Source organism: Rhipicephalus sanguineus, chromosome 2 (genome assembly GCF_013339695.2).
Source record: "Rhipicephalus sanguineus isolate Rsan-2018 chromosome 2, BIME_Rsan_1.4, whole genome shotgun sequence".
NCBI classification, from domain to species: domain Eukaryota; kingdom Metazoa; phylum Arthropoda; class Arachnida; order Ixodida; family Ixodidae; genus Rhipicephalus; species Rhipicephalus sanguineus.
Window position 1 is genome coordinate 27,946,558 of NC_051177.1, and position 27,961 is coordinate 27,974,518.

At 43.2% G+C, this 27,961-nt stretch overlaps 1 pseudogene; it reads left to right on the top strand.

Annotated features, from left to right (window-relative positions):
* The first annotated feature begins 1,607 nt into the window (after positions 1–1,607).
* The window catches only part of LOC119382609 (copper-transporting ATPase 1-like), a 65,540-nt pseudogene continuing 39,186 nt past the window's right edge, over positions 1,608–27,961 (top strand).

Here is a 27,961-nt window from a genome sequence, read left to right on the forward strand (position 1 = left end):
CCAAAGCGGCAACTATATATTGCCCGCGGCTCACGCGCATGCAAGGCTTTACATTACGTGCCGAACGCATGACATTATTACGAGGCACGCCGTGGTGGGGGACTTCGGATTAATTTCGGCCACCTGGGGTTCTTTAACGCGTACGTAAATCTAAGTACGCCCGTGTTACTGCATTTCGCTCCCATGGAAATGCAGCTGCCGTATGCGTGAATCGAACCCATGAACACGATCTTAGCAGCGCAACACTTCATGCCTGCTAAGCAATCACGGCGTGTCGCATGCAAGGCCAATATAAACGCTCAGTGCAAACATGCAGCTGAATTCTGTTTACAGGGAGCCGCGATGGGAAATGTACCGCAATCAGCTGAATTAAACACTTAGTACCCACGGTAAGTTATTTAAACTGTGGTGTAATAAGCCCGCTGTCACATTACAAATGGTTGACTCGGAAAGCCAGCGCGCAATCTCGAAACGTACAGCGGCTGTCTATTTGTTGTAGCTTCGGTTCACAAACGCACTTCTTTTTCAAATGAGCACGATCATCGCGTTTCTCCCCGTTAATAGTTCGTAATACTGTGTACGACAAAAATTGCTTCAAGGGGACAAGACCGCGAAAGCATCGCTGCGAACTGCCATAATCTACTCTTGACGCCTCTACTCCTCGCATTGGAAACGGTAGAACTTGACGAGCAGTTTTCGGCTGTTCGTCATTTTAAAGCTTTTGTGACAGTTCACAATGCAGCAAGACTGCATGTCTGCTTTCGAGTACGGCGAAGGAACGGCACCCATAGCGTGAAAAATGCGAGATAAAAGCCCCGGGGAGCACGTTCTCCGCGCGCGCAATGGGAAAACCAAGCAAGAGCGACCCGTCCGAGCTACCGGAGTTTTCCCCTCTCTCCGCTGGGGCGGCGGACGGCGCTGCGCAAACTTGAGCGCCTATGGAGGCACTCTCCATAAGTTTTTTTTTTCCAATTTTGTGCAATTTCCTGACGCAGTAATGTTCAATAAAAAAATCAACAAAGCTCCGGTTTTCGTTTTAATCGCTTAAGCACCGCAAGAAACTGCGACGAGCGCTGCAAACGTACGCGGAAGAATGGTTCTTGCCCTTCCCAAGATGGTGGTCGCGACTTCACCCTGGCCTCCCCTTTACGTAAACAAGTCCACGAATTGCAACAAATCGAACGTACCTTGTATATCACGTAGCCAGAATTTTACGACTTTCCACATTGTCCTACACATTGGTCTCAAACGGCGTCGTGGTTCCGCTTGCTCTGCCGCGATGCCAGTCACGAAGGTCGTACAGCATAGAGTTTCTTATGAAACTCTATGTCGTACAGCCAGTACAGCAACTGCAGTCAATGCAAGTGGTTCAGAACGCCTTTTTTTCCAGTGCACATTAAGATGTGCACACTCCACCCCCATCTACTTTCTACCGGCGAGGTTTCCGTAACGATCCGTAACGCACAGAACTTGCGCGCAAATGAATAGGATCTCTGAGTCTGCGTTCAGTTGCCGCAAGAGGGACCAGTAGCGGAAGCGTCTGCTTTTTGACTTCCATGTGACTTCCGCTTGATGGCTTGACTCCAGCAAGTGGCAGAGCCAGCTGAAGCAACAGGACCGGAGTCTGCTGGATTCGCGATGTAGCGGCTAGCACTCTCGTCTGACGTTTCTTGGCGCTTGACGGCGTTCAAACGTACGATTTGTGCCGCGAAACCTGTCGCGACAGCTGGTGATCGTAACTTTGCGCACGACGTCTGAGAGGAGTTGTTTGGTCTGCTCGATAATCTGGACATCCCGAAAGAAGGTCACAACAGCCGCCGGAGTTCGTGGAAGCAACAGAAACCACACTATGGTCGATTCCACCGTGCGTTGAGACCCGAAGGTATGTCTTCTTGAAACTGACAAGCCCTGCGGCAGGACTTGGTTATTTAAAGGTAGTATTGGCAGTCGCGTTGTTTGCTGTCACCCCATTTTCGTTTCGTTCCGTTTTAGCATAACGCTGCGACGTGTTACATCAAAACTGGATGGTGATCTCATTTTGTTATGTTTGTACCATTGGAGTATTGTCTTGTACAGCGCTGTTTCCTTTAGTACAGCGGTGTAACTTAAGCAGCCTCTCTGAGATTATCTAAAGCTGTGTCAGTCTCTGACCAGCGCAGCTATGTGTTCTCTGTTTAATCGAGTGAGTGAAAACTGCGGGCCGCCGCCTTGCGGCCTTGTTCAAAGCAAACATACATTTTCTTAGATACAGCTTGCCCATCTTTTAGGTATAGGAGCGAGCAAATCACCCATTCACGCGAATGTAAGAAACCCGGACGGCGGAACCATCTCAAGTTTTATTACTTTCGTTGTGAGTCACTCTGCTCAGCTGACTTGAGAAAGAAAGAGTGTGCGAGAAAGAAAGAGTGTAGTACGTGTTCGCGGCTCGCGCCGAAGGCGCGTGACACCGGCGAGTGGAGCCTTTCGGTGTTTTGTTTCGTTGTTGCGCTGCGCCGAAAACAGGATGTCTGCGAGCAGCCGCCGAATTTCATGTTTCTCCGCATTGCGCAATCCGCGCAGATGCCTTCTAGACTTGTTTACTTTTAAAGCTATAGTTTCGAAATCCCTTTTAGGCACGAGTCCGTTTCTCAAGGTACAGTAAAACGTTTTCGTTTTTTAACCAATGTGTATGACAGCAAATTTATTATGCACGTTTAGGTATTATAATCGAAGAATACTGGCTATACAATGCTATGGCAGGCCATAGTTCGTGCATATTCATAATAACTTCTTTCTTGGCGCAATGATAAAACGCAAAAAAAGAAGGCGGGATGGGGTGCTACTCTCAACAGACTCCTTTATTGCTAACACCCCTCAACATCGAAATGCAGACCGGAGGACCATGCGTAGAAAGCCATCTAGACATATCGGTCAAGAGAGCAATAGTATCCCGGCTTCTTTTCAACATAACAGTTTCGTTGAAAAGAGCTTTGGCGCATGTACACTTTACAGTGTTTCCTAAATGGGAACCGGTTCTTGTTGGTAAAGACTGCACATGTTTTCTAAGGCTCTCATTAATGCAACGGCCAGTTTGGCCAACGTATATTTTATCACATGTCAACAGAATCTTATAAACAACGCCAGTACTATGTTCAACAAATGTTGGATGTTTCTTTTCACCGCCTAGTTTCTTACTTCCTTGAGGTATACGGTTGCACGACATTGACAATTTGAGAGAAGCAGAGAAGAAAATAATCTCTTGGTATCTGGTAGCTACGTTCCTCAAGTGATGAGAAACTCTATGCCATCTTGCGAAGGGGAACACAGAAGCAGTTCAGAAAAAAGTACACAGAACAGGAAAGATGCTGTATGGCATCTATGGCATCTATGGTACTTCAGGCATCTTCATTTGCCTTACCATATTGTTTTTGCACCTCTTGCCTTTCATGTTTTCAAACAAGTCTTTAAAGATGTAGATGACAGAACTAAACTTGCCTAACCTGCAATCTATTTAACTGCACAATAAAGCTACAGTTTGCAGTTTGAAGGCGAAATTTTGTTAAGGCAGATTCTAGGCGCACCTACGCAATGGCACACTTCACAGTTTTGAGTGTACAGACACATAAGGTAGAAAATCCTGATGTGAACACACAATGAGCACATCCAGCTAGCGTGGCCTGCTTGTGAAGATAGTTGCCAATCTAGAAATTGTAGTTTTTGATGTCTTGGGAGCTCATTTGGGAAGTTTAAACCTTTGCCACTTTTGGTGAAAGCCTTTAAAATTTCATATACTGTAACGGAGCATTTGTAGTTAGTCTGTTTCATAAAAACTAGAAAATCGTTCACATGTTTATAAAGATCAATAAGGTCAGTGTTTCACTCTCCTAAGGACCCGGTCAACAGAAGAAAAAAAAATTGTATATAAAGCAGGGGCCACACATGATCCAATACACACACTCTTTTTAACGAATAGCTTACATTCAAATGAGATAAAAGCTGTTCCAAGATATCTTCCAAGCAGGAACATTAAATTTTCTGAAGACTATCCGGTTGCGCTGCAGATACTGCCACTTGGGAGTTATTGGAAGCATTTTTTATATCACTTGGGTCTTATTATGTCAGTGTTGCCTCCTTAGCCTTGTGCAGGTCAGAACCTCTTTCTTTCTCTGTTATAATCTGTTTAATGACTCACTTTCTTCATTTGTATCTCTTGGTGGCTCTTTGCGCATCCCGACAACTGTGCACACTTTCCCTTGTCCTCTTTTTTTATATATACGAGTGCGTCATAAAAAAAGGTGTTAGCTAAGTAGTGCTTTACCTTGTCTCCTTTCTTGAGTTGTCATTTCATGCTATGAAAAAAAGTTATTATAAAACTGCAGTACTTTACATATATGTTTATAATAAGCTCTCCTGAAGAATCTCTCACCGAGACTTCATGTTGGAGAATGCACTCATGTATACATGTTAAGTTTTCTTCGTTTCAAGAGATGACAGTAAATTTTTATAACATTACTAACATTCTTTTCACAACTGAAACATTGTACAGCAGAACCTCGGTAAAAGATGCATTCCGCGTGCTTGTTCACGTGCTTGGTCTGACAGACTGTAGTTCTTTTTTGTGTGTGTGTGTGGGGGGGGGGGGGGGGAGGGGAGGGGGACCTGTGTTCACCCTCTTCAAATGCATTTTAGCTCTTGTGAAGTAATAATGGTACTTGAACATCACAGCGTTGGGCTGTCTTTTTTTATTCTGCCGTGACTGTCCACGCTCGTAAGGCAACACTTCACACTTTTTCTCATTTTTTTTTCCTGGTGTTTTTCTTGCCTTCAAACACAGCATTGTATGAGTGCACATCTAGATTTATGGTGCATGAGACCTTGTTTGTGCTTTTTAGCCAGACATGCATGTTTACTGGCTCGATTGAAGCCTTGACTGAAGTGATAGTCGCAAGGTGTGTGAAGATATGTGTATTGAATGAGGGTCTTAATCCGAGCTAGCGGGTGAGGCGATGCCTTTATGTGTGAAGCACCAAACACGGGATTGATGAAAGAAAATGTGCATGTGTGTTTTATGCCTAATACCTAAACTTATGCACACAGGGCCGTACCCAGGAATTTTTTTCGGGGGGTGTTTGTGTGCAGAACGGCTAACTTTGGCAAATGGTGGTCGCTGTGAAGGTGTGGAAGTATTTTAGTGTCACCCGAAAAGCTGAAGCATGAAAAAATTTCAGGGGGTGTCGGAACCCCCTCAACCCCCCCTTAGTTACGGCCCTGTATGCATATAGCTGCCAGATGAGTGCACTGGGGAACCTCGAACTTTTGCTGTTGTTTTTTTCTCCAAAGCGGAATCCATCTATCAAAGAAGCCTGCTTGCCAGCTAATCTCTTTCCTGCCATCCACTTGTACCTTGTTCTGATATTTCTTAAGGAAAGATAAGGCACTTGAGTTTTGGGACCCTCGAGAAAGGTGATATGTTACTTTCCAGGAGCGTGCAAAAAGCCCTTGCTACTCCTTCCACATTCAATTTCCATCTGTTGTGCAGAATGCAGTCTAATGCATTGTTATGACAAAGTTCATCTACGTCTTTGCACACTTGCAATTATGATTAGGGAGCCAGAATCATCACAGCAAATGCATGTAAGAAATTTTAGTTTTAAGCAGCTCAGCAACTTTGCCAATCACTGCTTGTTTTCAATATAATCTACATATCTTGAGCACATTTGTCTACCATGAAAACTTCTCTGTACTACTGTTGTTTTAACTAAGTTTTTTAAAATACGTTGTGTATCATGGCGACCTTGCCAATTTGCAGAAGACGTGGTTGCAATGTTCAAAATGTTTTGACATTAATGTTGCTGACATTGTTCTGGACAGGGTTTTTAATTTAACTTGTTTTTCTGGCATTCCATGCAAAAGTCTGTGGGATGTCATTATTACCTACTTTATGCACATACTGTATTTTTAAAGTATTCAATGTGGCTAATATCATAACCCTAATATGGGTAAGATCATTATCATGATGAAAAAGCACTTCTGCAATATGGCACTCTTGAAGAGGTGTAAGCATTGCAAAGACATTTGCTGTTTGCATGAAGGCTCAATCTACATATCAAGCTGGTTGCATTGCAATAAAAGCCGTCGTGGCATAGTCGAACAAAATGGACCCAAATACATCAGCAGTTACCTCCTGTATTGAAGGAATGATTGATCAGGCCAGTGCTAGGGCCGTTCAAGACGCACTAGCCAATCTCGAAGGAGATGATACTGTCAGGGTATGTGGCTTACTTTTTTTTTCATAGTCGTAGATATTCACTTACAATTGTGACTATATACTTGTGCAGATGTATTATGCGCACATCTGTAGTCTACAGCATATTGGTTCGTGAGGCACTAGTAAAAAAAAGCTTCACCATTTAGTTTACCTTTGATGCATACACTGTTGGTACTTCTTTATATAAGGGCTGCATTTTATGAACATGTTTTCTCATGGCAATTCTGAGCTGTTGCCTGACCTGCACATTATGGCTGAATGTAGTAAGCCACCTATGTCTGTTCCTTTACTAACTTGCCACACTGCTCAACAGGAAAGCTGCAGTCATGTAACCTAACTCATATGTGCATTTAATTTTTAATTTTAACTACAGATGCTAATTGTCCCTGTGTTATTTGTGTTTTGTTCGTTTTACAGTTGTGTTATTTGTGACATTCGATTAGGGAGATGTATGAATTATGTTATTATTCTGTCCTTTCTTTTTTATATTTTGGCATGTGACTCTGATTTCTGCTCTACATTATGATATTATGTATACTACTCTTCTCTCGTGTTTGACTTATTGCATTGTTATTTGTGATGCAGAACAGGCAAACATATTTTCATGTCATGACCTCTGACAAAAGGGCCTATTCAACTTCCTATTTGCATACAACCTGGCCGCCAGTCCTCACAAGAAATACATACAAAGTAAACACTAGGTGGTCAGTTTTCTACAGCTGCTTCATTCCCGACTTTTTAGCCTGTTTCATTTAATCAATCATGTGCATCTGTGTGCTCTATATTCCTTAGAGCAGCTGTTCATGCTTTCAGAAGGTCTTATGGTTAATGCCACTCTTTGCGAGTACAGCTGCTGTTTGTACTTTGCACTTTGCAAACAACTTTTGTCATTTATGTCACAGGTGGAACCTGCAGCAGGAACGGCTTTTGTGACGTACGGACCTGACGTGACGTCTGAGACAAGCATCGGGAAGAAAATGGAAGATGCCGGCTTTAATATCAATCCTGGCGACCTTCTGCAGCTGCAGGCTCCAGGTGACGTTGCGAACTCGTCACGTGCCACAGCTGTCTTCCAAGCAGAAAACGAAGTACCGTGCAACGTCCTCAAAGAACAGTTGGAGACTAAACTCTGCCATTTGGTCGCTGATGGTGTCACGGTCTGCGTGGTTCCCGGTGTCAACGGCCCCCCTTTGGGTATCGTCTGTTTTGATACGAAGAATATCTCGGCAGAAGTAATCGAACGCGAGGTGGGGATGACACGACTGAGGCTCTCGACAACCCTCCTGAGCGTTAAAGGCATGACCTGCCAGTCATGTGTTCGTAACATTGAGTCTCATGTTGGGCAGGAGCCTGGAGTGAAAGGTGTGAAGGTTTCGCTCGAGGAAGAAAATGCAAGGTTTGTGTACGACGGTGAACTGCTGACTGCGGACGTACTTGCCGAGAAGATAGAAGACATGGGTTTTGAGTGCAATGTTCTCGACTCTGTGGCTCTCGATGCGGGTGGCCCGGAAGGGGCTATCAGGGAGGCTGCTCAGCCCAGAACAGGTATGTGTCATCTATTTGTGCGTGCATTTTTAGTTATTTTCATTATACTGCAGGCCCAAGTTCGGGCCCATGCAGGAGGGGTAACAAAGGTTTATCACAAGCACTTATGGGTAATTCCACGCCAAACATCCCAGCCATTTTGGCGACCATCTCAAATATACCTGAAAAAAATCCAGCTGATTTCTTGCATTGAAAACAGTGAATTGCTAGAATATTTCGGAGAGAAAAAATTTGGAGAGAAAAAATTTTTTCGTCACTTGGGAGCCTTTTGATTTTTGCAAAATGTCGTCGGAGTGTTGTCAGAAAAATTATTCTGAGGGTATGGTTTCTTTTTTCAAGTACCCAACTTGGTTTAGATATTAAGCAAAGGTGTTTTTCTATGTTGTTTGAAGCTCAGTAATGTTACTGCATTTTTTCACTCTTATACGCCTCCAAAAAATTTGCCAAAATGTACATGTTTGCATTTTTTTTGTTATAATATTGAGCTATGTATGAATATCTGAGTAATGAATACTTACTCTACAGAAGGTATATTTTGCCTTAAAAATATTTTCAGGCCACTGACCTTTCTAAATTTTACGAGAAAAAATCAGAAATTTGAGAAAATCATCGTCATTTTAGTCCACATTGAGACTCAATTTACACCGTGTGGTGCTCCAATTAAAAATCAGCTTGGGAACCCTTGCTGGCATTCAACGAGATAGCTAAACATTTCTATCTGTCAAGACTGGTATTCCCCCTCCCACACCCTGCCTTGTGTAGGGCGAGAGCAGTTACCCTTAGACTATTACAAGCCCGTGCGTATCCTAACCCTGCGGTTCTTCATGCAATATACCCTGAACGATATGCCAGTGCGGACTGCCCTGCCTGTGGACTATTGGCAACATTGAACCATGTGTTATGGGAATGTGAAGCCATCGGCTCCGCTTTCAGCGAGGACAGGTGGGCAACGCTCTTGCGTAGCCCAGAACTCCATGACCAAACCCTGGCCGTCCAGAGTGCCCGCGAACGGGCCTCCAAGCTCGGCTTGGCGGTCCCCACGTGGGACTAGCCGGGTGGCGCGGGGTCTCCCCTGCATCTTCTCTGGACCCAAATAAAGTTTGCATCATCATCATCATCATCATCATCATACCTCAATCTAAAGTAAATAAATAATTCTTCTTATATGGTAAGTTTTATCATTACAATTTTTGTTTTAAGGAAGAAAATAATTTTTGATGTTCTCCATCGGTGACTATAGGGAACCTCAACGAGGAAGCTGCCGTATGACCAAATGAGAAGATAGCCGTCAATGGGGAACTTCAAAAATTATTTTCTTCCTTAAAACAAAAATTGTAATAATAAAACTTGCCATATAAAAAGAACAATTTATTTGATTTAGATTGAGGTATAAAGCTGATTTTTTATTGGAGCACCACGTGGTATAAATTGCTCCTCAATGTGCACCTCAAAATGATTTTCTCAAATTTGAGATTTTTTCTCGTAAAATTTAGAAACCTCAGTAGTGTGAAAATATTTTTAATGCAAAATATTCCTTCTGCAGAGTAAGTATTCATTTTACAGACATTCATACATAGCGAAATATTATAAGGGAAAAAATGCAAACATGGAACATTTTGGCAAATTTTCTGGAGGCATATAAGACTGAAAAATTGCAGTAAAGTTAGTGAGCTTTGAACAGCTTATACGAACCCCTTTCGTTAATATATAAACCAACTTTGGCATTGAAACAAGAAACGGTGCTTTCAGAATAATTTTTCTGATAAACAACACTCGGACGATATTCTATGAAGTTCAGAAGGCTCCCGCATAAATAAAATATTTTTCTCTGCGAAATATTGGAGCAATTCACTGTTTTCAGTGCAACAAATGAGCAGGATTTTTTTCGAGTACATTCGAGATGGTTGCCAAAATAGCCAGAATGTTTGGCGTGGAATGACCCTTATACAAACAGTAGTTACATCGCAGATCACAAAAAAGCATGAAACATCATAGCATATAGCATAACACATAAAAGAGGACATTTGCCAGTGACAATAATGCTTCCAATAAATTAAGCTTAAAAATAATGAAGACCACTTCTATAATCGATGACAACGGAAGAAAAGGCACTTCATATTAAGATGTCACTGTATCAAATGAGTCGATGTTCTGTAGCGTATCTAGCGGGAGTTCACTCCAGTCTGCAATCGTTCATGAAAACGAGGAAAACTTGAATGTGTTAGTACGTGCTCAAAATTGTACGTGTTCTTAATGGCCAAGTTCGAATGAAGCCAAATTCGAACTGACGAAAGTGATAAACTAAAGGCTGTGTATGACGTCATATTAAAAGAGTGCAAACACCTTTGAAACCATCATCTTTTATTTAAAAAAGTAATTGATAATAGTTTTTCTGTTTTTCCTAATGCGATCGCAATCAATTCCAGAGCTATTTGGTGATGCAGCTACTAAATATATTCCTGGGATCGGTACACAACGTGAAAGCACATCTGGCATCCAGTCAGCTCTGTATCTATAGGGGAAAAAAAAGAAAAGAAAAAAAAAATGGCTTCGTGAAATGGTATTCAGAGTTCTTATCTTTCTTTTTATACTTATCCATGAAACGCTGGTGCCAGGAGGCTGCTGTGGTAGTCATTCACAAGCAAAGTGAAAGGTGCTTTGATCTCTGTCCACGTGCTAGTGTATAAGTGACTGATCGCTTGAGGAGCGTAAAAAAAGCATGCATCTTGATGTCGTCACTCGCAGCTGCCTCTTTCATGCCAGTTCATGCAACGTGCCTGCGATCGTTTATTACGTGCACATGATGCATAAAACTGCATTTTATTTATGCAGTGGCCCTAGCTATTTTCTCAATTCCACGGCAGCAGTGGGGCTTCATTGGATTCGGAGGAGATCGGGCACAGAGACCCCTTATTAACCTTTCATAAGATCACCTCTCACTATAGAGAGGAACACAGGCACTTCCTGCCTCCATACCCAAAACTATGTTGACCTCATGCAATCACGCTTAGGATGCTTCAGATGACATCATATCCCTCACGAGGTTTCCTAAGCAGGATTAACAAGGAAATTGATCTACAGTGCCCTGATTGCGGGGGGGGGGGGGGGGGGTAAGCACTCTAGAATATTCTTTGGCAGTGTCTACGGGATACGTCACTCACCAGCGAACAGGACTGGGACGAGGCCATCTCAAGTACTGCACTCGAGATCCAGTCATCGGCCGTTCAGAGGGCCCGTGAAAGAGCGGAGAGGCATGGCCTCCTAATTCCAACATGGGAGCAGCCAGCGACATGCTGGGGGCCCCAACGAGTCCTCCCCGGCTAGTCCCTCAGGACTTCAATAAAGTTCTTTGTTTGTCTGCCAACGCCATCAGTATCGGGACGTTAAGCTTTCGGGCTAGCTTGCACGTTTACGCAAGCCGTTGCACATAAAATGTTCCACACGCACACATGCTCCTCAATGTGAATGGATGGCGATGCAGCTTGCGGCAGAGCACACAGCGCCTTCGTAACACAGCTATTCGTGCGATTGGGATGGACAGTGTTAATTAATGTTACATTAACAAGCTGCATCTATCCACAGGTGACGACTGATTTTGTGTGGTCATCACATTGCTGCAACGCATTTTGAGCGCTTGCAATCCTCTCTTTCCCCAAAAGATGCTCAAAACGATGTTCTGGTGCAGACTTGCAGCAAATTATGTATGCTTCGCAGGTTCCAACCATCATGTGACTACGTCGATTCTTGCACTCACGCGACTATTTTCACTGAGAGAAATGCTGGAAAGTTGATGAATGTAGGACATAAATGCAAGGTTCGTGCTCGGCCGCGCAGCTTTTTACGGCGGTGAGCCTCGCTCAGTCTCTGTGCAGTGCCATTTCTGCTCCTGGACACCAGCCAGACCAGCTCGGCCCTCGGAGCCAATCCTTTTCCTAAGGTTATTGTTCCATTTTGCCGACTTCCCTTACCCACATTGGTCTATCGACTAGAGGCTATTCACCTTGGAGAAGTGCGTTCTATTGACTAGAGGCTATTCACCTTGAAGACCTGCTGCAGATGTGGGTATGGTCAAGCACGAAAATCGCACTCCCTCACTCGGATTTTCGAGGGCTGACAGGAGCACACCAGACAGTGCAAGATCCACACTGCTCTATGCAGCCACTGTCCTTATCACAGGGTGAACCCATGCGAGGGACTCTGATCTTCTTACAGAGAAAAACAAACTCTCTTCCCGGGGCTTTCATCGGCGTCTCTGAGCTGGTTTGCGTTTCCGTACTGTAGTAGCGAAACTGATAAACTGGTAGGGAAACTTCCATAGAAGCCCATGTGTCCAGAATTTTACGGCTCGTTGCCACTGTCACCGTCTATGTATCATGGAAACAACTAACAGGAAGCAAAAAATAAAAAATAATATATGACGTCGCAACCGGAAGGGGTAGCGACGTCATGCATTTATGCTACATGGTGTGAAATTGTCATATATTTTGAAAGTGCTGCTGTTTTACTTGCTTTTGATAACTACGTGATAATATTGCATCTTTACAGCTCACTGATAGTCGTATGCGAGAAAAAAGGAGGATAAACAAGAAGGATTTGGGAGACAAGCTTGCTTTATTAGCCAAATAGTATACTTGCAGTATACAGCAAAATACTTTGCAGATAAAAAATATGATACAACGGTTCATGACTACAATAACACAATAGTTCAAAAACGCATGTTGCCCATACAAGGAAAACCACTGGAGTAAGACAGCAGCTGTGAAAGGGTCACTTTGGCAGCTTTACTCAGCGAATAGTTTCTTTTGTTTAGAGTGTCACAAAGGGTGAGGGCATGGCAGCCGTGCAGCAGCCAAAGCAGTCTGCAGTCACAGGAACGGTTATCTACTGAGCTAGTGTAGCATCTGTGAAGTAAACAACACATAAGCAAAGAAATAACCTACGGAAGATACATGAGCGTCGGCAGGATTTTGTCTTGGGGGGTGCAAATCCGTGTTGCATGGCGGCTGAGAGAGGTGGAGAGTAGTGGTGTAGCTTGGTTGGGGGCTAGTGCTGGTGTGGCTTGAGGGGCGCAAGTGCCCCTTTTGCACCCCCCTGCCGACACCCATGGGAAGATATGTGCGAAACCACTCCACAGAAGCGAGCGATGCCTTGTTGACCTGAAAATGCGCCGAACCAAGCACAAGCCCGCAATGGCGGACTGCACGCATATTCCCCCCATTTCTGGTGATCGACCCAAAAAAATGAAGCAATCAACTATTAAGCCAAATTCCAGATAAGCCGCAAAATAAGTTTATAGTTTACTTTGTCATATTTGAAATTAAAAACATTTGAAAAAAAAATTCCTCTGAGCTTTTGATTTTCATTATTTTTACCCAGCTGACCTAGTCACGCTTCAAATGTACCGCCTTGATGTTTGTGGCAATACATTTCCGACCACTTTTCGTTCCAACTTTCACGACCGATATGAATTGACCTTGGTAAATGCATAAACACACGTGCCTTCATGTGTGCCACAGTGAACTATTGATGTCAATGCAGTGATTGTGGTTGAAAAGTGAACGTGGCAGCTGTGACGTGTAATTGACCGCAAAGCATGGTCAAGACTCGAAGGCGTTGTCGCTGGAGGTGTCAGTCTCTGGCAATAGTAATCTGAGGATGATCAGAGGATAGCAAGCCGCACCATCTGTCGCATAGCGTGGAAGATGACTGCAAGAGTGGGCCTTGGTGGCATGTAGTTCAAATAATCCATGGTGGATTCAATATGCATGCAAATTAATTAGCTTTTTAATACATCAAGCTCTATGGAGCTTGGCGAAACCATGCCACATAGTTCGAATTAATGATCTTTTATTGTATTATTGACTGGGCATGACGATTTCATGTTAGTCGTGAGGTTAAAGCTTGGATGAATGGAGCAGTATCTGATTTAAGATGTTTACTTTTTAAACAAACAGAAATTTAATTAAGGTTTTTGCAGTGTAGCTGAAGTTACTGGATATTATTTTGTTGCATCAGAGCAGTTGGGGAGTCTGTCATGTGGTACATAGAGAAGATAAACTGAATGCATTTGTGTTGGATCAATTTAAAGCACGAACTTTTTTTTTTTTTAACTGTAAGGGCCCCAAATGATGCATGCACATTCAAGGATACACCTAATAATGGAATGATGGGCCAATAGCTTCATGGTTGGAGGAACTAGGAGTTTATATTTCAGGAAGCATAACTTACGGAAGGTGTATCTGAACAAGTGTTAGATATGTGTTTATTCCAACTCAGTTCTTTTGTTATAGTTACGCCAAGGTATTTATATTCGCTGACATCTTTTAGTACATTCATAGTGAGCATATATGGAAATGAGAATTTGCCTTTCTTGTTATGTTAATGTATACTGTTTTGTTGGAATTTAGTCTCATATCCCATCTGTCACACCACTGATAAACGTTGCTAAGGGAAGTATTTAAAAGCCATTGATCATCCACGCTAACAATATCCCTAAACATGACACAGTTGTCAGTGAATAACCTTATTCTGACAGGTTGAGTGACAACTTTAACAATATCACATCATATATATATATATATATATATATATATATATATATATATATATATATATATATATATATATATATATATATATATATAGGTGAAAAGAAGGACTCACGTACGAAATGTAGTTTTATTAACGTTTCGGCTGGTGGGCCAGCCTTCGGCCCATCGATCTTCATACCCAAAGTATATATATATATATATGTGTGTGTGTGTGTGCGTGCTCTGGGCTCTTTGTCTTGGTCTTCTTTCGCTCCTATTCGATGCTGTCTCGCTGTCTCTCTTCCCCACTACACTTGCCCCGATGTCGAAGAGGAGCCATCCTGGCGACTCAAGGTGAAGCAAGCACAAGGGGATCATAATAGGGCTTTAAGCGGCTGACGTGGACTGTTTCACGACCACGGCATTGTCTGTCGGCGGGAGGTGTCACTGGTTCGACGACTTAGTTTACCGGCGATGTGCATTGAACGATGCGGTACGGACCATTGTACTTGGGTGCAAACTTTCGGGAGAGGCCAGGAGACTGGAACGGAATAGAAAGCCACATGAACGAGTCAACAAGGAAGGTGTGGTCAGGCTTGTCCTGGTCAAGTCGTTCTTTTTGAATAGCTTGTGCAACGGATGTAAATGAACGTGCTAATTGGTGGCACTCTTACACACTGAACGAGTTCGGAGGCTGGGCGGTATTCGGAAGCATCCGGGCGGTATGTAAGCATTGTGTCAAGAATCGAAGAGGGCTCACGTCTGTATAGTAGAAAGAACGGTGAAAATCCAGTAGTGGCTTGTGTGGCCGTGGTATACACATACGCCATGAATGGAAGCACCAAGTCCCAGTTAGAATGGCCGGATTATATGTACATGGAGAGCATATCACCAAGTGTGCGGTTAAAGAGCTCCATCAAATCGTTCGTTGCGGGTGATAGCTCGTAGTGGAGCGATGAATAATAATGCACTCAGTGAGAAGCTCCTGGACGACTTGCGAAAGAAAGACATGCCTTCGATCGCTAAGCAGCTGACATGGCACGCCATGGTGAAGGATGAAGCTGCGCAAGATGAACAAGGCAACATCATGAGCTGCAGCGGCTGGCAGAGTGGCAGGTTTTGGCATAACGGGTGAGATGCTCAACAGCCACAATAATCCAGCGATTGCCAGCAGGAGTGTAAGGAAGGAGGTCGTAGAGATCTATGCCAATTCTATCTAATGGGCTAGCTGGACACAGCAAAGGTTGCGATTCGCCAGAAGCATGACAAGTTGTTTTCCACTGCTGACACTCGGTGCAGAAACGTATGTGCTTGCGAACGTACGTTATTATGAAACACAAAGATTTAAGAGTAATGCACATACAGTAGACTCTCAATAAACGAAACTCTCTTAAATGAAATTGCTGCTTAAATGGAACAACTGCCTCTTATATGATTGGTTTTGTGCTTGAATTCTGCACCCCTTTTCATCTCTCAGTAAATGAAACTCCTGTTAAATGAAACATATTTTCCTGGTCCCTTCAGCTTTCGTTTAACAGGAGTCTACTGTAGTTTCGTTTCCAGCATCCACAGTTAATGTCACATTGATGTCATTTTGACTCAAGCACTTACATCAGAGCCACCATTACCTTTAGTAGCCAGATTGCAGCAACATTTTGTGGTTATCATGAACAATTGCTCATAGCAGTTGTTATAAGAATAAAAAAAAAATGTCGAGGTTCAATTCGTGAGTATTGTACAGTGTGGTTTAACACCCAATCAAACATAGCTTGACAGTTATAACTTCAGAGAAAAATTTATCATATTAAAGGTACATATATACTTATAAGAAACATATTTATTTTCATTGAGTGAATTCACATTAAAAAGGGAAGCGACAGTTCAGCGTGGAATATTTTCAATTTCCAAACAAAGTGAAACAATGGTTGAGTAGTCCGTTTGGCACAGAGGTCTATTTGCATTATTCGCTTCATTTTATACACGCAATGGCTTTGAACAGCTGAACTTTAGGTCAGCTAAGGAACTTGTATGTGATAGACCGGATTGTAGGCAAATGCCTAAAATCCGGTCAAAGTGGGGCTGCTATTCTCCTACTTTGACATATGAACATGAATTAGAGATTAAGAAGGGCTTTTATGATGCCTAGAGAGGCCTACAAATGCCTATTTTCAAAATCAGCACCTATATGAACAATACTTTGCCTCAAGGTTCGCTTTTGGGTGCTGTTTTGGACTATTATATATGTTACCAGGCAACGTTGACTGTTCGGAACGCTGTGGGGTTCCAGCTAGTCCTCTTGTTCAACCAACTCCCAGAAAACAACTGCTAGCAGCAGTGAAGTGGGATGTGCGTGCCAGCATACGCCCCTGCGCTGATGTGGTGCTAGCGGTTGGTGAATGCAAAACCGCAGAGAGCCGTCACGGGAGAGTGAAGAGCAAGAGAAGAAGATTGAAGCGTGGTTGATCCCTCCGTCATAGGAATCAGTATAACACGAAAGTGAACCCTGTTTTCACAGGAGTATAGTTGATTGTTTAGTGTACATTGATGTATGAGAGCTTGCAGAATGTGTATTGGTGTTTGGCAGCTATAGCATTGTTTGATGTGGATGCACTCACGTTGACGCCTAGTGGCACACCTCCATCCCGATGACTAATGTCAAAAGTTATGATTTAACCCTTGTGGTAGCTGAAGTAGTTAACATATCCCTGGACGCAGCATATGGTGAATACTGCTCAAAGATGGCATCAACAAGCACATAACACAGTACTGTTATGCACTCATTCAAAGCATCATCATTTGAGGAGAAAAAACGCCAAGGTTTGTGCTCCCCAGTAATAGGGTAACCTACGCCTGTGCTCATGCATATACCACACAGCACTTCAGGAACGCGAGCGAGAGTTTGTAGCTTGAGCCAGGACAACAGGAAGGCGTTCCGCTTCCCGCTAGCGTGGCTCTTGCTGCACCAAAAGCTGAAAGTACTGAAGCACTCACTGTCGGCGCTTGTTAGTTTCATGATGCAGTATTTCACTTTGCCGATTCCAGACAGTGACACTCCCCCCACCAACCCCCGCCAACCAAGGTCACCGTGAAAGGGAGAAGGTGTGAGAGATATAAGGCATGTTCGTAAAGCCTCATGCATGAGCATCGGTAGCACAGTGGGTAGAGCGCACGGCACCTATCGCCATGGACCAAGATGTCGAGTGTTAGACTCTCAGGTCATCCATATCAGCTAAACCTTTTCTTATGGTTTTTCTTGTCATCCGTATTTCATTACATATTTCCGTGACAGCAACACGTCAGTGAAGTCTTCGTGGACCCTGGCATAAAATGCTTTTGTGTTAAAATGTAATGTGCACTGCGGCTTTTTCTTTGGTTTGTAATTTACTTTTCAAGGTGTTCATCACCAGGGAAGAAACTAGCTCTACGTGATTCGACACGACGAATAGGATGCATCCCTGCCTTATGGTATTTTAGTGGTCTGGTGATCTGCTCCTGCGCTGCCCTTCTCAGCTGTGCCGAAAATAAAGACACCCAGGAGTGTGTTGATTGGACAGTGGAAAATTGACTCACCATGCTACAGAGCTAACGGAGAGACAGTGTTCTGCGAACCGTCTGGGACAAAGGACAGTTGCGCCGCTATGTTCAACTGTTTGTGCCTTTGTGCCATCATAAACAATAAATTTTTTTTTCTTATCGTAGATACAGGTCGCTAACGTCTTTGTTTGAAGTTTCTTGCATTAATGTAAAAATTTATTGTGCCTATAATTACGATGTCGGAGCCCTAAAAAATTGTTTTGGCTGCCTATTTTTGGTGCCTGAAATGCGCTTTTTTCATGCCTAAAAATTTGGCCTCTGATGATGAAACACCTTTCGTTTATGTGATGAACTGTTGAAATGATGGAAATGGACATACTAATCCAACATCCCCTTTAATAATGGGCTGTACTGTACTCCGTTCACCTGTTCTCTAGTGTCAGGTTCAAAACAAGACTCACAGGCCAGTTTATCAGGACTTGCGTTTCTTCACGCAACACACTTGTGTTATTTTGTATACGCAGCTCCTGCTTCTGAAATGCAAGTTGACGTACCTGGAAATAACAAAGGAGACTATGGCTGTTTTGAAGATGGCGAAAAGTGCTTCTTGAGAGTCACCGGCATGACCTGTTCATCATGTGTTTCTGCAATAGAAAAGGAGCTGTTCAAGGTCAAAGGTGAGCCACTCAATAGCTTGTGCAGATGTGCAAAGACCCCATTTGCTTTACTTTAACAGACTGGCGTTCTTCAGTTGCTCTTCCGACATGTGCTAACAGACAGACAATGAACTTTATTAAGATAGTCCTGAGGAGCACTGCAGCCGTTCAGGGCGGCAGCGCCGCGGGCCGCTCCCACGTGGGGACGGGGAGGCCAAGCCTGACCGCCGCGTCGTGGGCCCTCTGGATGGCCCTTTGTGCTAAAAGAAGTAAATTTTTGTCCATTTGGTGATAGTTATTTAGAGTTAAGGTGCCATGCTCTTGCTCATGATGAAGCACTTCATTTGTTATCATTTACTGTACCCTCAGAGCCAAACACGGCATTACAGAGGGGAGTGGGCTACAGCTTACTATGAGAAGTTGTAAAACATATGTAAAGCATAATACAGTAGGAATATAATACAATGAGTGAAAAATCAAAGAAGCTATTAAAGTATTAAGTCAATGTAAGTTATACAAAAAAAAACAAATAGGGTATAAAAATGCAAGAAAAGCAGGACATGCAGGATAAATAGGTAAATAAAATAGCATTCTAGTTGGCAGTGTGTTTAAAGCATCACTAAACAAGGAATTATCACTAATAGGTATGATGTTTTCGGGAAGATGGTTCCACTCTTGTGACGCCCAAGAAATGAATTATTGGCAAAATGTGTTTGTGCTGCTAGAAGGAACATGAACCTTATAAGAATAATTGATGCGATGCGATACATGGTGCAGAGCATGAATAAGCATGTCATACAATAGTGTGTGGTGAAATATTTTATGAAACATGATTAACGGCAGAGGCGTAGCCAGAAATTTTTTTCAGGGAGGGGGGGGTTCAACCATACTTTATGTATGTTTGTGCGTGTGTTTGTATGTGTGCGTTTATATTACGCAAGCAAAACTTTAAAAATTCAGGGGGGGGGGTTGAACCCCCCCCCCTGGCTACGCCCCTGATTAACGGGAGATTTTACGCCGAGCTGTAAAAGGTGAAAGTGATAGGCTAGTTTTCATGGCTGTTAAGCTGGTAGTTCTGTTATAATTGGAAAGAATAAAACGGAGCTACGTTATTCTGAACTATTTCTAATGCATTAATTAGGTTAGTGTTACGAAGTGTCCCAGACTGATGTAGCATATTTTCATTTCGAATGTATTAAAGTCTTGCAAAGTAATATTTTTAAAGAGTCTGGTATGATTGGTATGATGCCCTTTGAGCTAAGCTAGTGTTCTAGACATGGTTATATTTTTAACTTAAAAAGAATAGCAGGTACATATGTACAACTCATCATACATTGTGAGAAAGAAAGCAGGTTTATGTGTTGCCAGTTCAGTATGGTTTTATAAGATGCTTTTGCTATAGACGTCATGCCTAGGGTTGCCACCTTTTACCGAAAAAAAAACCGGCCCTTCGACCGGGGGGGGGGTAACAGAAGATTAAAATAATGTTGAACAATAGACGCTATGTCAATTCTTCGGCATGCAGTGACATTTAATGTAACATTGCTTTCAACCCAATGCACAAACAAAAGCAGCACACAGTGGGCAGGAGCCAGCTCTCGTACTCGGGGTGAGATCTCCACTCTTTCCGGAAAGTGCATTGACGTACTTTTCGCTTTTTCAAAGGCGGAGAATCCGTGCTCATGATGCAAGCAAAGGAAGCACGTAACTAACTACTGAGACTGATTTTCGCCATGTTCCAACGATCGGGGGCAGGAGGAGGAGGGCAATGTCCCCGTAGAGCGGTTGGTGTTTCCTGTTGTCTGCTGAATGTACCAGGATTCGAGGAAGAGCCGCCGGCGAGGGTTCCTTTCTTTTGCCAGAATCACCACGTCGTCGGTACGGATATTGGTCAAACCGCTCGCAGTGTTCTGCTACTGCGCTCCGTTCTCGGTTCAATTGACGGAGGTTATTCTTGTGCTGCCACATTCTTTCGTTGAAGTTTTGGTTCCCCAATGTGGAAGCGGGGCAGTCGGCTCACGCGATCCTGTACACGACGCCCTGAGCTTTTTCCGCAGGTGCGCGATCTTTGGGCCGATGGTGGTAGATGGCTTGTGGGCGACGTCGGCCCTGCCTCTCTCAGTATACGAGCTATTGCTTCTATATGGCACCGGCGATGTAGGGGATCGACACGCGGTGTCGTTGCGGCGACGCAGGTGTCACGTTTCCCCCGTCTTTTCTCTTCCCCTGACCTGCGCGGTCAGTCCCCGACCGCGCAGGTGGAATTCGTCAGTCAACACGTGCGGTCAACACGGAGAAGAGTAAAAAAAGAAGAATACTCGGGATACGATGAGCAAAAAACCGGCCAATGACAGCCGGTCTTAGGTGCGGACCGGCGACCGGCCCCTTGTCTAAAAAACCGGCCCGGCCGGTCCAAAACCGGGCAGGTGGCAACCCTAGTCATGCCCGTAGATCTGTGAGAGGTGCAAACGCTTGGTTTCAGCACAAGTTTGTCGCTGGTTGGACATCCAGTCATGTTTGTAACTGTATGAGAGGTGCGAACGCTTGGTTTTAGTGCGAGTTTCTGTCTCTGGAGTTTGGACATCCGTGTCGTGTCTGTGACTGTGTGTCAAACCTCTCTGCACCGAGAATCAGCGTAGAAACAACCTAGCATCACCTAGCTAAAGCCTAGCAATGACCTAGAAGCAGCCTAGAAACAACCCTCATCACCTATCTAAGGCCTAGAAACAACCTAGAAGCAACCAGATTAGTCTTCAGAATCGTCCATTTTTACTGTTTTGAAGGCTTGCGCGGCTTAGTGCTTATTTTGTGTGTAAGCACTAAGCCCCCCCCCCCCCCTTGGCTCTACCCAGAAAAAAACTGCAGCAATGTATGTGTCATTTTTGGGCACATATTGTAATAGTACTGGGCAACAAATGCTGTTTTCATTTTCTGGCAGCTGTATTCTCACTAAAAAAAAATTATCGCACTCAGTTTATATACATGGCTGATAATACCTTGCAGTATCTGCATAACAATCAATTAAAAAAAAAAAGGTTACTCGATTGAGTTCTGCCTTATAAGTTAATGATAGCTTTAACCTCAGAGGTTGCAGCTAGGTTTTTTCTTTGTTTTTACCTTCCAGTGGCATTTTGCATTGTGGTTCAGTGACTGTTGCAATGTACTGCTCCATCGTCACCATGATCAAATTGGATAAAATGAAAAAGCTCCAAATTTTAAAAAAGTTCTGGCTGGTAAAAATTCATCCGGAGCCCTTCACTACTGTATCAGTCATTACCAAGCTGTAACCCCTTAACCGAAAACACTCCAGTGCTTGAGGGGCTTTAACTAGGCACAACCTAATGATACCGACAGACAATGAAGCAGCCAAGGAAATTATAAGGGGCATTATTTGTAGTTTTTAATTGCAGTGTAGTAATGCCATAAATAGAGTATAATTAAAGTGGACAAAAAAGAATGGCAAGGTTGCGTAATGTACTTGTGGCAAAGCGTGTGACTTACGAGTAAAACTGTTAAAAGAAATAAGTATGGCATTATAGACATGGATGTGTTGTCTTCTCTCAAAGTATTTAGTATGTACATCGCTATTTCTTTTTAAATCTACATTGCAAGTACATGCATTGGAAGGGGAGAGAGCAATAATAGTTTTGCATATGCATATAAGCATGTGTTTTGATATTTTAGGTGACCTGTCTGTTGTAAGCAATGCTTTCTTTTTTTTAGCAGTTGTGCAGCTAATTATCTGGCACAGATCAGTCATAAATCACATCATTCAAGTTATTACGTGACGTTTTCACTTCAAAACAAGGTGGCCACCATATCTTAGGCCTCCATTAAAAGTTTCTACCTCCATGTAGTAGATACGCAATTTTTTATTTTTTATTTAGGTTATAAGTAGATCTGTGATACGGAGTTAGGTAATATCGCTTGAGCTTGCTGGGCTTTTAAATCGGGACAGAAAATTCTTATTTAAGATTTTGTAGGCTGCTGGTTCCCTTGAGACCATACTGTGTGTTCATATTTTATGCTAATGTTTACGTACACTACTCACAGATTGAAACGCAAAAATTTAGGGCTATGCAATGCACATACTTTCGTTTTCAACATCTACAGTTTGTGCCATATCGATGTAATTCTGACTCGAACACTTACATCAGAGCCAATATTACCTTTAGTGGCCAGATTTTCAGTGGCATGACTGTTATCACGAGCAATTGGTCATAGCAGTCATTATACTGAGATAAAAAATGATGTCGCACTTCAATCTGCGAGTACTGTACAGTCGTGAAGAAAGGAAGTTTGCTGCATCTGCGCCCAGGTATTCAGGCCCTAGAATTTGTATCGTAAAATAGTTGTTGCAACCTCTCTGCTGTAATTTGAGATATAACTTGTTCGTTTGATAGCTAAGTGATAACTGTTGAAACCACTGTAGCCCGTATTAGAAAGGCTCAGAGAACAGCCCATAGCAAACTGCTGCCTATTCTTGAGATATTTTTCTTTTATTTGCTCAACAATTCTGCAAAGTTTTTTTTATTGTTGTTGTTGCTGTCTTCTTTGATGCGTGTCTACGTAAAATGCGTGGTATTTGTTGCTGAAAGTGGGGCAATGCATTGTTATGAAAAAAAAAGGGCTGGTGGACACTAAAGAGAGAAATACGGGCTACCTGAAAATGGTGCGGCTAAATTGTATTACCCTGCCCTGTTTGTGAGGTTCATGTGCTTGTGCAGATTGATTGTTTCCCTTCTGGTACGAAACACTGCCTGTACTGTCTTGCAGGAGTAAAGTTTGCTCTGGTTGCCCTGTTGGCTCAGAAGGCAGAAGTCCGGTATGACCCAGCTCTCGTCCAACCTAATCAACTGGCAGAGAGGATCACTGACATGGGATTTGAAGCATCGGTTCTTGAGGAATCGCACATTCTCCACGGTGATGCTGAATTTGTGGTGCGTATTCTTGCGACATTTCATCCTCGAGAGTGTACCAGAATTAAGTAGGTCAGTCGTTCATGCCAGGTGCTGTGGAATGAGCTGTAATAAACTCGAGCTTGGGTGTAGCATATCACTTGAAATTGTGCAAAAGCTTGAGCACAATCATTGTACGTGTAGTTTATGAAAACTGGAGCAACCATCTTGCCACATTCTGGACTAGTTTTTGTTGTTGGGTTATCATGAGATACAACATAGGATTTAAAAAACAACAGAAACTGAGCTTGATTAGGTATCATTTACACTATTCTCATACAAGGGAAAGGAAATCTAATAGCACCGGAAACTAAATCAGCTGTAGGTTGTCACTGTTGGTAGTAGGAGCAAACAAGAACCAAGGAAAAAGAACTTAAAAAATGCTTGCGCTTTGCCTTCAAGAGTAGAATACAATAGCTTAATTGGGCTTCATTCACATTACCTTCTTGTTTGCTTGCCATGCTCTGCTTCTCTATGGACACATAAAACATCCCTCGAGGAATGAAACGTCTGTGCACGTAACAGTGGTTGGTTAATAAACTCTTCCAGGTGCCTGAATTAGGTGCGTGAAGAGCTTGTCAGTACGCTAGCGGTAGAGTAGGTGTTTCATGTCTTCTGAATTGGTTCCTGAAGGTGTGTTTTTCTAGAAGGCTTTTTTTTTTCCTAATTCTACTAAGCTTTTCTTGAAGGAACAGTTTCTCCAAATGAATAAAATGTACGTTGAAATATAAGTGATGCTAAAATTGCCCCATGTAATTCAAACAAACTTTCTGTGTGCTGAAGGCTGTTCTATTCAATCTGCCGTGTTGTTAGTATTGAAGTAAGAAATATTTACAGGGACAAAATGCTTTCCAGTTTAAGACTTGCGGCTTTAGTACTTGTTTTGGGAAAATGCTTTGCTAAAGTCTTAAGGAAATGAGCTAATAACATGATAATAATGGTAACAGAAAAATATAAGTGGTAACGTCACCTTCATGTTGACGCACCAACCTGCTTTGACATCATAGCTTTTGACGGTGTCTGCTTTTACAATGTCTTTGTTGGTAGAAATGAACTACATTCTTTCTAAGGAAGCCATAGGCCATTGCAAGTTTCAGGAAGTTTTATTGAGCAAGTGTAACCACAGTACAAGAGACATTGAAATCCGTGGTTTCACAATAACATTCATATGCTGGGGTTTTGCCATGTGGTCCAAAATGAAACCTTCATTTTAATTTTCTCTATTAACAATGCACCTATGACCACAATATAATTACAATATAGCGACAGTATAGCAGGGGTCTCAGACTCACCTCAGCTAATGGGCCTCAGTCACGAAATTTACTCCCGCAAAGGCCAGGACAATGAGCAAGGTGGAAACGAGGGGGGGTTGAAGATGTCAGCTAACGTTGCCATATGAAAGAAGTCCTTTCCCATGCCTCATGTATGGGTTATTTTTGAAGGAGGAGATTTGGCGTCAGGATTTGAGGAACATATCGGTACCGATCTCCCGAATGACTAAAATCTGGACGCTAATTGCGAATACAGAGCTTTTGTTTCACGGTTGTGTTTCAACACATGGTGACCGCATGAGGTTGCCTCATGAAAAAAACGTTTGAGCACAGTCATGCATGTGTAGCTCATGAACCTGTGTAAGAAAAAAATTATATGTAGAATGAAAACAGACATGTGCGGTCCGGGTTGCTAGCAAAAGGTCCGCAGGCTGCATGCGACCCACAGGCCGTGTGTTTGGGACCCCTGCAATAGAGTGCCTCTTTAGTGTAACCTTACTTTGTCGTGATGGCATAATGTAAAAACAATATTTCTCAATTACATTGAAGCCAAAGAAATGTCTGTGATTATTTGCAACGGCTTCTTCCTGTCTTAGATACGTGGCATGACCTGTGCCTCGTGCGTTCATGCCATCGAGACCAATGTCTGCAAGCTTCCCGGAGTGGCCAGTGCGTCGGTCAGTCTAGCGACACAGAAGGGAAGGTTCTTCTTTGACCCCGAGCGGACAGGACCCCGTCAGATCTTGGAACGAATCAAGGTCAGCAAAGGAATACATTGCCATGGCTGTCAAACTGTTTTTCATTAGCACATGGCCAGTTCTGACTTGTGTGGCGGCCTTATTTCGGACAGGATTTGGGCTTCGAGGCACATCCATTACGGACCACAAGATGGATGCGAGCTACTTGAGTCAGAAGGAGGAAGTTAAAAAGTGAGCTTCGTTTTTTTAAACCTCACAATTTCCAGAGCTTATACTGCAGCTGATGATGACATTTAAGTTGAACTTGTTTTAATGAACTCTTATTCATAATGAAAAATAATGTTTAATATTTGTCATAAGTGTATGTTCATTACATGTGTATAGTATTTGCTATATACATTTTGAGGTTTACTCTGATATGTAGTTTAATTTATCTGTGCTTGTTTATATCAAGGTCCATTTGTTTTCGTAGTCTGATTTGTTGCATGCTAAACGGCAACTGGCAACTGCCCACTACTTTTTGTGAAATTTATTGCTCTTGAGAGATTGCTGCCCAGTTAAGCCATATTCTGGTTTTGTGAAATGAAGAAGCGCTCATGATTTAGGTACATGTTAAAGTGCCAGTAAACAACCCCATGGTCCAAAATGTGTGACGAAGCGATAACTGTGTACTTGTATAATGTGAACATGCTACCGCAAGAATTTTGCAAATAAGTGCTGTAATAAGGAAGTTACATGGTATAAACACCCCCCTTCAGGTGGTTTCGGTTTCTCACTCGGCCTTGCCACCCTTCTCGGCAGCCAAGAGGGGCGGGCGTAGCCCACTGTCGTGACTATAGTGTACTAGAATATTCTCCTAGTGGCGCGTCCTCGAGGGAGGGACAATAGGCCGGTTGAAGCAAACGCCAGTAGACGACACTGGCGGCGCTGCTGCGCCTTTTTCTAGTCGCCGAACCGGTTCGGGCTGGTTTGGGCCGGTTCGGACGCGCTTTGCGACTGCTTACTTCGTTCGTCTGTAGTGCGACGCTATACTTTCAACGTGGTAGCACTTGTGAAAAAAAACGGTTGAGGACTTGTTTTTGTTTTCTTTTTTTTTCTCAGACGCTTCTATGTACGATGCTGAAAAGAAAAAAAGAGAGTCTCGTTGTACGCCGTGAAATGATGTAAGGAAACGACGGAATAATTTTGTTTAGATGCGGTTCTGTAACCGATAACAAAGTACAAAAATTTTATCACAATCAATGTGTGTCTGTCGAGGCCTTTATTTATTTGTACGCCTTCTGGCATAGGAACGCAGCGCAGACGTTGCTGTGCACTTTTATGTAGTTTGTGACCAGCACGCGATTTAAATGTGATAGATATTGCGCCATAGAAGAAAAACAGGTCGATACATGCTGGGTTTGTGCAATGTATGATAAAAGTTGCGAATACATACTGCTGAGGCGATGTCCCGAACTGCAATGAATCCGCCGGTCTGCAGCCTTTACGCTAGCCGACGACGTTGTCGATACTAGTGTGTTGACGTGGTTTTCAGAAACTTTCTTTACACTATACTACAGTAAATACAGTCTTTTTGTGCTGTAATAAAAGAATCCGTTGCATAAGGAACGCCTACAAACTCGGACAACGTCAAACGCACCGGGAGACAGCGGCCGGTCTACTAGAAAAAGGCACAGCGGCGGCACCTGGTGGCGTCTACACAAACGGGCACGCACGCTCCTTCCCGGACGCGTCACTAGGAAATTATTCTAGTACACTATAGTCGTGACTATGCCCACTTCGGCAATGTAACACGACGTCAGCGATTATGTCATCGGCACGCAACCAACGACAAAGCAACGCTTCCTCCATGTGTCGCTTGTGTCAGAGCGGCGCTAGGGTCCCTCTTGTGGCGCGGTGAAGAAGCAGAGTAAATGTGTGGCCAAAACCGCACCACTGCAGGACCAAGCCGTCGTTTCATAGTGCAGAGGACGAATCGACGAAGTCAGTGCAATGTAATGTTGCCCATGGGCAAGATTATGTCACTTCGCGTACGAGGAGGAGTGGACAGGCACAGGAGAGGGGTGCGGGAATTGATTTTTGAAAGGGAGAGCGCGCAGTGCGCAGCACTGTGGTATTCATAAAATGTGATCGCCGCGGCTGTCTGCACGAATTGGCGAGCTTTTTTTTGGGAGATATAAAAAAAAGTTGGAGCCTATTTACTGGCCCTTTAAGAAAACGAAGGCAATCAAAGTTAACTGAGAGCTACTTACTATGGTACCTTTTACGCCTCAGTGTACTGGTTTGAAGAATACTCCCCTCCCTTCTCTTGTTCTTCCAGGTGGAGAAGATCCTTCCTGCTTTGCGTTTTGTTTGGTGTGCCGTCCATGCTGCTCATGATGTACTACATGATCCGGCGAATGGTTTACAAGCATGACGACTGCTGTATATTTCCAGGGCTTTCAGCTGAAAACTTTTTCCTTTTTCTATTAGCCACCGTAGTCCAGGTTTGTACTGCATAACACTTGTTGGTTTTAGTCTAT